Source organism: Orcinus orca, chromosome 10 (genome assembly GCF_937001465.1).
Source record: "Orcinus orca chromosome 10, mOrcOrc1.1, whole genome shotgun sequence".
Taxonomy (NCBI): domain Eukaryota; kingdom Metazoa; phylum Chordata; class Mammalia; order Artiodactyla; family Delphinidae; genus Orcinus; species Orcinus orca.
Genome location: NC_064568.1, coordinates 95,062,510 through 95,074,355, shown reverse-complemented (window position 1 = coordinate 95,074,355; position 11,846 = coordinate 95,062,510). Strand labels below are relative to the sequence as shown.

The following is an 11,846-nucleotide window of genomic DNA, read 5'->3' as shown; positions in this document are numbered from 1 at the left end:
TGATTCTGACATGTATGAATAATTTATTTCACCAGTATTTCATCAAAATTGTGCGCTGCTAATTAGATGGAGGGTTTTTGTGACAAAGCACAAACTGCTGGGGTGGGTGGTCTGTGAGGCAGTAGAACATAAAAGGGCTTTTTATCCCCCCAGCAGATGGGGTCCCCCAAGGATGAAAGAGGCTCGAGAGCGACTTAAATGGGCCTCAGGGCTGTTTGTGATTGAAGCTAAGTGCTAGCTGTGATTAAATTTATGTAAAGTACCTAGCACAGTGCCTGGCACTGAGTAGCTGCTGGATATCTGTAAGACGTTTTTTCCCTAGAGCTGGGTGTGCGTGGTTAGAAAATCACTGCACTGAGATACCTGGTACCATCTCCAAGTAGGTGTGACTTTTAGTTCAGTGACTCACCCTCAGTTTGTACTCAGAAATCATTGATGAAGCCAAAAACAGAACTCAGAATCTGGGTTCAATTTCTAGTCAATACTTCCTCTTGCTGGGATGCCAGCCCTCCGCAAGCACCTTTGCCAAGAGAGAACAAGATTATCAGAGAAGCCCAAGTGCTCTGGTAGTTTTTAAACAGCCAGCTCTTGCTTCCTCTCCAAATATACTTTGCTCTCATACTTGCAATTTCAAAGTAGCTAAACACAGAGGCCTCCCTCCCTCCCTCCCTCCCTCCCTCCCTTCCTTCCTTCTTTCTTTTTAATCCAGTCGCCTCCAGTATCAGGCTGGGGATTGGGCAAGGGAGGAAGGAAAGAAAAAATAATTTTCCCTCTGCCCTTCTGAGCTCTTAGCTGGGGCCTCTGTAATAAAAGACAGATTAACAAGAGAAAAACAAACAGAAGTTTATGAACTTGGGTACCTCATGTATACATGGGAGATACCAGGGGAAAATGAGTAACTCAAAGGGGTGGCTTAGAATTCAGGCTTAAATATCATCTTAATAGGGAAAGGGGAGGGCAGATGCAGGGCTCCTAGGGGAGAGTAAATGATGTTTAGGAGAGATGGATGGGCTCTTAGAAGAATAAGAGGGAGGGGATGACCATTTGTGACAAAGTTTGTCTGGGTGTGGTGTCAACTTCTACTCTTCCCTCCTGGGATAAGAGTCAATTTTTCCTGGCTGATCAAACTCCCAGGGAAGGGAGGGGAGGGGAGGGGAGGGGAGGGGACTCAAGGGGACTCAAGTGATGGAGTTCCTTTTGGAGGATCTGTCTTTAGGCAAATAAGGGGAGTTGAGAGAAAGTCTCTCCCAGAATCTGCTGTTTTTCAAGTGCCGACAGCTCGAAATAGTCAATGTGCCGGGGTGGCATGTCCTGAGCTCCTGCAGTCATATTTTGGGGTGGCATATTCTGCTACCCTTCAAAAGAAAAGAAAAAAAATGTGCTGACTTCTTTATCGCATGTGTGTGTGTTGGGGGCACAAAAGTGGCAGGAGGTGGGGGTATAGAAGAAGGAGCACAGACTCATCTGGTGCTAAAATAATCAATGGTAATTTGAGAAGAGTCTGAAATATGGCTGGCACGGCATTGTTTCTGTTTGCTTAAGAAGACGCCGAAGAGGAGGAAAAAGTTTTTCGGGAGCCTCTTAGGGTGCCTGATTGGGTGTGAACCTTAAATCAACAAAGACAGATGAACCGGAGATATGTACACACACGTATTGAGTATAAGGTTTATGCGACACAGGAGCTTCATAAGGAAATGAAGACCTGAAGCAAGTGAGATCTGGGTGTTTCGATGCCAGGTTTGGTGAAGAGCACAGACGTGGAAGAATACCTAGGACAACAGGTATGAGGTCAGAGTAGTAAACTGGGGGACGCTTAGCCAGGCCTGTGCATCCCAATTCTTCTTCGCATCCCCTTTTCTTTGGAGATAAGGATGTTCCTCTCATCCTGGTCCAGGGAGGGCACCTCTCACAGGAGGGCTTTATGACCTGTTTCAGGAAAGAAAATCAGAGGAAAGGTCAGTGTGACCTTCCTGCAACTGCCGTTTTCTCAAACTCCTTTAGCTTAAAATATTTAACATGCCAGGTGTTGTATTTTGAGATAGCGTGTCCTGAACTCCATCCACACCCTTACTCAACCGACGATTAAGAGACCTCAAGACTCTGCTTTCTCTGACCACAGTCTCCTGAATTATCAAGGCGAGAACCATGGCGGGGATCGACTTTACATCTGCAAATACTGTTATTCCACAAGGTCAAGGCCAGCACTGCTTTCTAACAGCTGTTAGGCCCTCAGCTACATTTCCTCACGCTTTGCCTTGGCCCGTAGCCTAAAAAATGTTAGGAGTAGCATTGTCCTTTCTCCCCATCCCGTCCCCTCCTTCTCTCCACAGTTCCCCTCCCTGCAGAAAGGAAACTCCTCTGTTTCGCTCAGAAGTTTCTCAAAAGCTACAGTGCAAATCACCCTAATCTTTTGCTAGATGAACAATGATCAGTCTAACTTCCTAATTAACATTGTTAAAACCTGCTAACAAAGGACATTTAACAATATCTTAATTAGGAAGGATTTCCAATTTGTGATATGGAGCATGTTAAACAAACAGGGCACAAGTCTCTTTTGTTCCTGGGCTCGGCAGCCAGAGAGATTACATGATATGACACAACATGTTCTGCATTTGCCATTTATCATTCTATGTCCTTTACACATTTGCGCTATATGATTAGTGTCGTGGCTAATTTTACCTGTGTTATTGTTTGCACTGTAATTTGGAGAGAATAGAGTGGGTGATGCCGGGTGATGGAAATTGGGGCAGGTGTCTGGTTCTCCCTTGGAATAACTGCGGCTTCAAATGCCTGCTGGAAAAGACCTCGGCTAACAAACAGAGCAAACCTGGGGGGCCTCCAGGCGCAGATAATGGTGTACAAGGTGAAGAACCTTTTTGAGTCATTCCAAGTAAATATGTGGATGGCTAACCATCTTAGTCTCCCCTCCTTTCCCAAGCTCTTACAGCTTACTTTAAAAGCTCCTATTAGCTATCATTTAATTATTAAAAAGTGTCTACTGTGTTTTCATAAATTATGTGTTAGAGATGTTGGCGTATGAGGGAGAGAGTCATGGAGATAAGGGAGGTTCCAAAGCCAATTATCCCAGCTGGGAAGATTTTAGAATACAGTGGGACCCTTGAATTATTCTGTATTAGATCTTTAAGGATGTGTGTGTGTGTGTGTGTGTGTGTGTATGTGTGTGTATGTGTGTGGTTAGAGTGGATGGGGGCTGGCGGTGGGGAGGAGGAAGGGTTAATAGTTCCTCTAATAAGTCCTGTTTTATTATCTCATCTATTTGCAAGGACATCCTTACTGCTGGATCCTTTTCCGGGTGTCTTAACTTCTTTATCTTGAAGACAGGAGAAATGCTTGGAAGATATTACCAACACCAAATATTATCTGGAATTACCGTTTATATAAACTACATCATCTAAAGTAAACGAGAAAACATAAGAAAAAGGCTTAATAGCATGTCTGGCACATAGTTAATATTCAATAAATTGTAGCTGCAATAAACTATGTCATATTATAAAGCTGTATATACTATACGATGACATCCTGGGTGCATTACAAGTCGATGGTGCTATATACAATACATACTATATTTCATATAGTATGTAATCTAATCAAATGTTCAGAGGCTATTTCTAGACTCTGGTCTAAGTCCCTGAATGGTCTCTTCTATGAAGACATCAGGCAATAGACCAGAGGTGCAACTTCCTACTCCCAACTTGCCAGGAACAACCTCCAAAGATTATCCAATAAGATAGAAAGCAAAATAAAATGGAGGGAAAAAAACTTTACAGTTAAATAACTGTGATCTGAGCCCATATTGAAAAGTTGCTGACCTTGAATTGGCATCTGTTCCTTCTCTCCCCTCCTTACATTCCCCCCTCCCAGAAAAAACCAAAACCAAACCAAACCAAACCAAAACAAAATCCCCAAAAGCCCCTAGTGCATGCCATGCTTACACCCTTACCTAGGGAAGGGAGGGCTGTACTGACAGTGGTGCTGTAGAGCGGTTCCCGGTAGAGATAAGCATGGTGAATGTGCCTTCTCTTACAAAGCTTCCTCATAAAAATTTTTGTTTAAAGAAAAATACTACTCCTAGCATCATCCTCTCCATCCCCATCTCTGCAACTTCTACACACACACACACACGCGCACACACACACACACAAATGTAAGGGAGAAAACAAAAATCCTTTTCTCTATCCTTTAGGTTCTGTGATGAGGGGCCTGCAAATTAACTTGACAAAAGACAGATTAGCAAGGGAAAAGACAGATTTTGATTCACAAACATACAAGAGAGTTCACAGAAAACATGTGATTCAAAGGAGGTGGTTAGAATTTGGGGCTTATGTGCCATTTTTATAGGGGAGGGAGAAGGGAAAAGGGCACTTATGAGAAAACAAATGATTTTTAGGAGAAATAAGCAGGCCCTTAGGAGAAGAGATGGGAAATATTATAGTTTTATGACAATGCCTGTCTGGGTGTGGTGCTGACCAGAAGGTCTCTGAGAAGAGGAGGTAAGAGTGGCTCCCAGGGAGGGAATATAACAATTCAGTTATCTGCAGAGGCTCTGTGTTTTGGCAGAGAAGGGATTTCAAATGCCTTTAGCTCAAAATAATTCTTATGCCAAAGTGGCATATTTGGGGTGACATGTACTCTTCAATGACACACACCAAAGTGGCCTAATATACTACTATTGGGACATATATAGGTAATGTTAACACTTAAGAGTTGGAAGACACCTTAGAAATCACCCCCTGCCTTGTTTTATAAATTAAGAGAAGGGAGGCTCCCAGAGGGAAAGAAACTGCCTCAGATTTCCTTATGTTCAAGGGGAGACAAGGATGAAACCCCTGGAGCCCAAAGATCCCCAGGGTCTGCTGTCCCTGAAGGCAACAGCTAAACACAGTTCTCATTTCAAAGAGAGACTGGAAAAAAAAGACACAGGAAGAAGGAGAAAGAGCTCTTGTTCATCAAGCTTCGTCGGTTTCTGCTCATTTCTGAAAGGGTGGAAAAACTAAGATGAAAGCAGTTCTCCTGTAGAGGGTGAGGGAGAAAAGGGGTGAGAAGAAAAAAAGAGCTAATTTAAATTGACATGCTCTCTCGTGATTGCTTGCAAAAACAATCACTTTTTGATGATACAGCAGCATTATCCGGAGAAGTAATTTATAGACACCATTTCAAAGCGGGGGGGGGGGGGGGGGGGGGGAGGGCTGGGGAGTGGAGATCTTACAAAACCTAACAGCACAGAAATGCACGACGCAGTATTGCTTAGGAGAAAAAGATATAAAACAGTAAACTTCTCCTGCACTTCCTATGTTGAAAAGGTTTGACTGTAAATCCTGATTTTGACATTCATCCCAGATCCATTTTAGAGGCAGCCCACAGACTCAACAGGGCGAGAGAAAACACTAAATCATAATTACCTCATAAAGGCCAAGCCTGTTTCTCTGAATGCTTGAGAACTGCTGTAGCTTCTCAAAATATCATAAATCTGTTGTGTTCTCTCCTGTTTTACTTAACAGCCAATTAATGTTACTGTTTAAAAGAATTAAAGCCATGGCTTGGAAGAGGGCGCGTGTTGGGGGAAAATAGAGGTCTTTAAACTTTGACTAGCGCCCAGATACTGTTTGCAAATGGGCCCTCATTATGGAACAGCTCATTAAAAGACTCGGCCGCGGAAAAATCCTGCCACGATGCACATCCACTGATGTGATCTTGTTCTTATTAGCATACTGGAAAGGAAAACATTTTTCAACACAATCTTGAGTCGGTTTTAATATCCTACAGGGTGACATCGGACGTGATGGTAGGAGGCCTTGCTCCTCTCTTGCAAGTCCTCCTGCGAGAGCAGCTTTGGGCCACCCACACGGCCAGCGTAATTAGGGGGAGCGGTAGGATGAATAAGAACAAGGCAGGCACACAGCCCCAAAGGGTCCTGATGCCATCAGTAACTCTGGACTCCAACACAGTCTATGACTACGCCACACGTTTCCAGATAAAGACAATAAAATCCTTGTTTGTTCTCCGAGGTCTCACTAAGTCATTCCATCAGTTGTCACCCTAAATTCTCAGCAAATACTGAGACAGCTGGCTGTGGGCACTCCTGGGCACTGCACGAAAACCAGCATGAACAGATGCTGAGTTGGGAGCATTCAGATTCCCAAACTTATCTCCCACTTAGTTCCTTATTGGGAAAATGAAGATGCCAGTAACTGCCTATGACCTGTGTGGCAAAAATATTCTAAAACGACTTAGACGATTACTTTTGTCAAAAGAGTCCTGAACCGAAGCAAAGGAAAAGCGAGATGACACGGACACCCAGGAGATGGCCAAGAAGCAGGTGACCGTTTGAAACTGGGACGCAAGGAGAGAATGCAGCTGGATTTAAGCAGAGTTGGAAGAGCATGTGCTTAGGAGCCAGACTGCCTTGGCTTAGATCTCATCTCGGCCCCATATATATGGCAGGAGGCAAGTTACTTAACTTCCCTGAGCCTCAATTTTCCCATCTGTAAAATGGAGATAAAGTGGAGTCGCACATGTGAGATAAGACGGAACAATTGAAGTAAAATATCACATATATCAAAATTTTTTCTTGACAATATGCTCCAAAATGCACCTATATGGTTTCTCTTCCAAAGTCATCTCCCAAATCATCTCTCACTGGGTCTCACACAGCTAGATTTTCCTCCAACAGTGGAACAGATAAAATCCTGGCCTCAGTTTATGAGCCATTTTGGAAGAAAAAAACTGTATTGCAAATTTAGGCACTGAAATCAGTCTTGGTGCTCCGAGATGCTAAACACCACTGGAGGCACCCTGGTAAGAGAGAGAGTTTGAGGAAACACACATCTTCTGGGCACTCTGGTGCCTGAGTTCACGGAGTGAAAGTGGGAGCAAAATCACTTGCACCAATTATATTAAATGCAATCTCTCTCTCTTCCCACTCCACCACCACCTTCTTCTCTGGGAAGTACATACAGTTTAATTTCTCTAGGTTGAATAAATCAAATACATGCATCATATAACTCCACTGTAATTACAGACACACCTCACATGATTGTTGTGAAAGAAAACAAAACAAAAAAGTGAGAGGGTTAGTGCTTGTCAAGGGTACAGCATGAGACTTGGTATGTGTTCAGTCAATACTGAGTACTGCTTTCCTCCCTCACATTTGTAGAAGCCCCATTATGACTATTTTCAAAGAGAATCAGACAAGTCACATTGCATGGAAACCCTACCCTCATCAATATCTTTATCCTTGAATGACCTTGAAGGTGACTGCTATAGACTGAATATTTGTGTCCCCCTAAAATTCACGTTGAAATCCTAACCCCCCAATGTGTTGGTATTAGGAGGTGGTATTTTTGGGAGATGATGAGGTTATGAGGGTGGAGCCCACATGAATGGGATTAGTGCCCTTATAAAAGAGACCCCAGAGAGCAACCTCACCTCTTGCATCATGTGAGGACACAGAGATAAGACAGCTGTCTATGAACTGGGAAGTGGGTTCTCATCAGACAGCAAATGTGCTGGCACGATGATCTTGGACTTCCCAATCTCCAGAACTGTGAGAAATAAATGTCTGTTGTTTATAAGCTCTTCAGTCTATGGTAGTTTGTTACAGCAGCCTGAATGGGTTAAGACAGTGACAAGAAGATAAAAAGGAGGGAGGAAAGGAAGGAAGAAGGGAGACAATGAAGAATATCTATGCCAGTGGAAAGAGTTTCAGTAATGATGATATGGAAGGCTGGTGTAGCTGGGGAGATGTTACAGCTTGATTCTATGTGTATTATCAGTTACTCTTTTTTCCAAAATTACATTTCTTACATATCTACCTCCCCAAGCAATGACCATTATCATTTGAATATATATTTCTTTCCATGCTGTATTCTGGGCATAGTTTTGTCACAGTTTCTCACCTTATATATATATATATATATATATATAACTTTTATTAAGAATAAGGCCACTTCTACATTGCTGTGATCAGAGTTAGAACTTTAAATTTGGGACTTCAAACAAAATTTTACAAAGGAACTGCTGTTTTCCCTTTTCTCCTTTTTTTCCTTCTCCTTCCTTCCTTCCTTCCTTCCTTCCTTTCCTTCTTTTTCTTTCTTTCACTTTTTAACCTCACTCCATTTCCTCCAGCTCATTATAGTTAATATTAGTGAATTACTTAGTGGTCATTTCTCTTGCTATGGCCTTATACTAGGCCTTTGCATGTGTAATTTAAAAAATCAAGGATTATTCAGAGGCTCTTCCCCTTTCCACCTGCACAAAAGGCTTCTGTGCTGTTCTCTAGTTCTTTGTTTGCAGAATCAGGTTGTAGGGCAGAACTGAAAGTAACCAAGATTGGCTGGAGTGATGCATGTCGGAAATGACAGTGTTACTGGTGGAACAGAATTCAGTAAGGAGGTGAGAAGAGGAGTCAGGTGGAGTGCGGGGCCTGGGCTGAGCAGTAATGTGGACTTGAGATATTCGAGGAGTTTGGAAGGAGAGAGGAGAGATATGGAGTGGGAGTGGGCGACAGTTACTGGGACAGCATATGGGAGAGTAAGGTTCTAAGGACATTTGCAGCGCACTAGAGATGAAATCCCATTTGAAGGGAGTAAAGTTTCAATCAGCCTTTACATAAGTTTTAGTCACCACCATTCTTCCTTATTTTAGTAGCTTACTTTAAAAAAATTTCTTGTAACTATTATAATTGTTTCGTTCAAGCAGCATGATTTCCACGCCATCTTGTTGATCTTTTCTCTCTCTTCCATTTCACGTTAATGACCAGTGAAATAATTGCTCAGGTCAGTCCTTGAAATATCAGTTTTTAAAAATCCATAGAAAATTGCTGCAATTAACCAGACCCTCCAAATTGAGCAGTATACAAAATGACTCTCATGCCCTATCCATAGGCCAAAGTTGGAGAACATCTAGATGCTTTCCAAAGACTTTCCCAAGTAAATCGGTAAAAGCTGTCGTCTTCTTAGCCTGAGTAATAACTGGGGCACAGCTGCTCTCAACAGCAGACTCGTGACAGCAAATCAAAGTAGGCTGATTCCACAACTTACACTCAAAGGGGCCTGCACTGCCTCCTGGGTGTCTCATACTTCCAGAGGCGTGAAGACAGAGCCATGTCTACAACCTCAAAGACTCATGTGAAATACGGAATCCTGGAAGGGACATGTGGGACCAGGGCCACAGGCAGAGAAATGGGGCTTGGCTGCAGATTAAACAGCCGGTCTGCGGAGACCTGAGTCACCACCAGACATTGCAAATTATTAATACCCACTCCCGCTAAATCCTTGGAATTTGCAAGAGAGTGCCTCACCATCTGAAGCTGAGTTTTCCAGCTTACAGCTTTGCCCAGACTGAGAAAGGCAGGAACAACGAGAGAATTAGTCAGGGTCTGTCCTTGGAAGACAAGAGTCTCAGCTGCTCATTTCCTCCTTCCTGAAAGTGAAAGGGGCACTTGACACCAAATCATCCAAGAATCTCAGGGCATCAGGCAAGCTAGTCAGTTGGAGGTTTATTGTTGAGTTGGCTTTTGGTTGCTTTCATAATTACCAACTTGCAAATACACCTTTCTGAAATCTTGGATTTCACTTTCTAATTATGCTGATGACTTGGGGTTAACTGAACAAAAAGCTTTCGTCAGTCACAAATAATCCTTTCATTCCATAGGATTCCAATACATCTTCTGGGTCCATTAAAATTGAAGTGAACAATCACTATTTCTGAATCTTTTTTTTTTTTTTTCCATTACAAATATCTACCATCACTGGGCCCTGGGGCTGCAAGGTTAGATATAGATACAATATAGCGACACGACATCTGGAGTCTGAAAACAAGGGAACTTGAAAGATGCACCATCGGACAGTCCGTGGTGTCCTGTTCTCTGGAAGTGGGCACTGCCGAGGTACTAAGGGTTAGGCTAGCAATTCCTGTAAGTACCATCTCTGTCTCTTTTCACGTGAGCATATGTTTTATGACAGCCCCCTCTGGGAAGATGTGCCTGCGTCCGGCTCCCAGCTGTGTGTGTCCCATTCTACCAGCTTCAAATGCCTTCTCTGCTAAGAAAGGGAAAATGGTGACACAGGGAGGGATGTGTGATAGTCACTTGTGTCCAGAACTCGATCATGTTTCAGAAGTTTATGACAGCGTATTAAGAAATGAGGACATTAGATGCAACCTAAGTTTCTAAGAAAGGGTTTTGCCTTATTTCCAACGCTCATCTGTAAACTGCAGCCACGGCACCAGCAGGCAGCTGGGAATCTCTAATTGACAGCAGGAGGGGCAGGGTAGGGTACAAAGGGCACTCAGAGCTGGTTACGGAGGCAGCGTGCAGGGTGGGTGGGCACTCCAAGTAACCGTCTTAGTGTACAGATGGAAGGTGGTGCCTTGGCCTCCCGCTTCCTACCCCTACACCTCCTGGATGAATTACCTTTAGCCTCCACCATATGGTGATACTTGATATTTTCTGAAATAATAACAGAGACCATGAGTCATCCAGCTATCATTTCTTCCCTGGAATGATAACTAAACGTGCACTACCTCTGATCCTTATAGCTCTGCATGGCCTGAAGAACCTCAAAGCTACTCTTCAGACTCTATACCACCTTGAAGCTCCCATGGTCTTTCTAAAGGTTCACTCTTACTGTGTCCTCCTTGTGGATGAGAAGAGGAGCGCAGTTCAGTTAAGAGATACTTTATGCCCCAGGAAATGGTTAGCTTCTTTTGCCTTTTCTTCTGCAGAGTGAATAATTCTATTCTCTTTACATTTACTCATGAACTTCTTCGCCAACTTTCTTGTCATCTTTTTTGTCTCCTTCTGTGCTTAGAAAACTGGGCCATTGTTTTTCAAGGCTCTTTCTAAAACACAATGATCTCATTTTGTTGTATATTTCTGATTAGTACAACATGTCTAAGTAGACTTTAATTCAACTGTAGAGTTGAATTGAAAATTGTATTAACTGTGGTCATTTGATACATAACTGTATGAATTTAATCTACATTTTTGCCCCCATAGCTAATATTTTTCTTGCTATAAAATCATAGCTAGAAAAATTAAAAGATCTAATAAGCCAGTTCTCAAACCTCTGACCACTAAAACTATGAAACACATGAAGCTGTGTAAAATACCCAGACTTCATTGTTTCAGTGTATATTCCTTCTTTCTCTGCAAGGTGTAATAGGAAAACAAACCAAAACAAAAACATTGGACTCGAGCCCTTAATCCAACACTTTTGTCTTCATGAACTCAGGTGAGTCACTTAACCCCTCTGTGTCCCCATTTCCTCATTTATAAAATAATAGTGTTGGATTATATCAAGTGGGTTTTTCACAGCTCTTTGTTTTGCCACGAAAACCTTTCTTAAAAGAAATCTTTAGGTAGAAGCACAGTGCATAGAACAGATAAAAGCAGAGCTCTCTGGATGAAGCAGGGATGGCGAGACCCCCAACCCCAAGACTCATCCGCTTAGACCCTCCACCTAACTCTCACCCATTCCCACCTCATTTTAACAACGTATGGTTTCATATACAAGCACAGCTTGGGTACCTGTGAGCCTTTACATTCATAGCACATGTCTTGATAGGAATACATGCAACTGTGTGAGATTATGTGTGTTTCTGTTAGTGGACAGAAGAAATCCAAATTTCCCCCATGCACCTTCTGAGACTAGAAGTGAGATTGAAGGTCGCAAGCTCACTGGTCATGAGCCTGACACAGAATGGCAGCCCCGTGCCCACTAGCCCCAAGGATTCCTGGTACCCACCCTCCTGGGAGGGAGAGTAGATAGTCTCATTTGTGCTCTAGGAGATGCAGCTGCCCTTCTGCTGCTACTCCACTGGAAGAG

General features: G+C 43.0%; 2 long non-coding RNA genes across 14 annotated transcripts in view; one reads left to right on the top strand and one right to left on the bottom strand.

Moving 5' to 3' along the window:
- The window catches only part of LOC105748168 (uncharacterized), a 629,731-nt gene that overhangs the window by 16,373 nt on the left and 601,512 nt on the right, over positions 1 to 11,846 (bottom strand). For 6 of the 8 annotated variants that reach the window (XR_007479896.1, XR_007479895.1, XR_007479893.1 and 3 more), the window contains 2 exons: positions 1,770 to 1,926; positions 410 to 520 (listed from right to left, as the gene is read on the bottom strand). This is a non-coding gene — a long non-coding RNA (uncharacterized LOC105748168). Of the gene's footprint in view, positions 1 to 409; positions 521 to 1,769; positions 1,927 to 3,295; positions 3,413 to 9,319; positions 9,442 to 11,846 lie in introns of all 8 variants that reach the window. The other 2 variants (XR_007479891.1, XR_007479894.1) reach the window with 2 other exon arrangements.
- The window catches only part of LOC117202695 (uncharacterized), a 197,410-nt gene that overhangs the window by 143,343 nt on the left and 42,221 nt on the right, over positions 1 to 11,846 (top strand). The window lies entirely within an intron of this gene.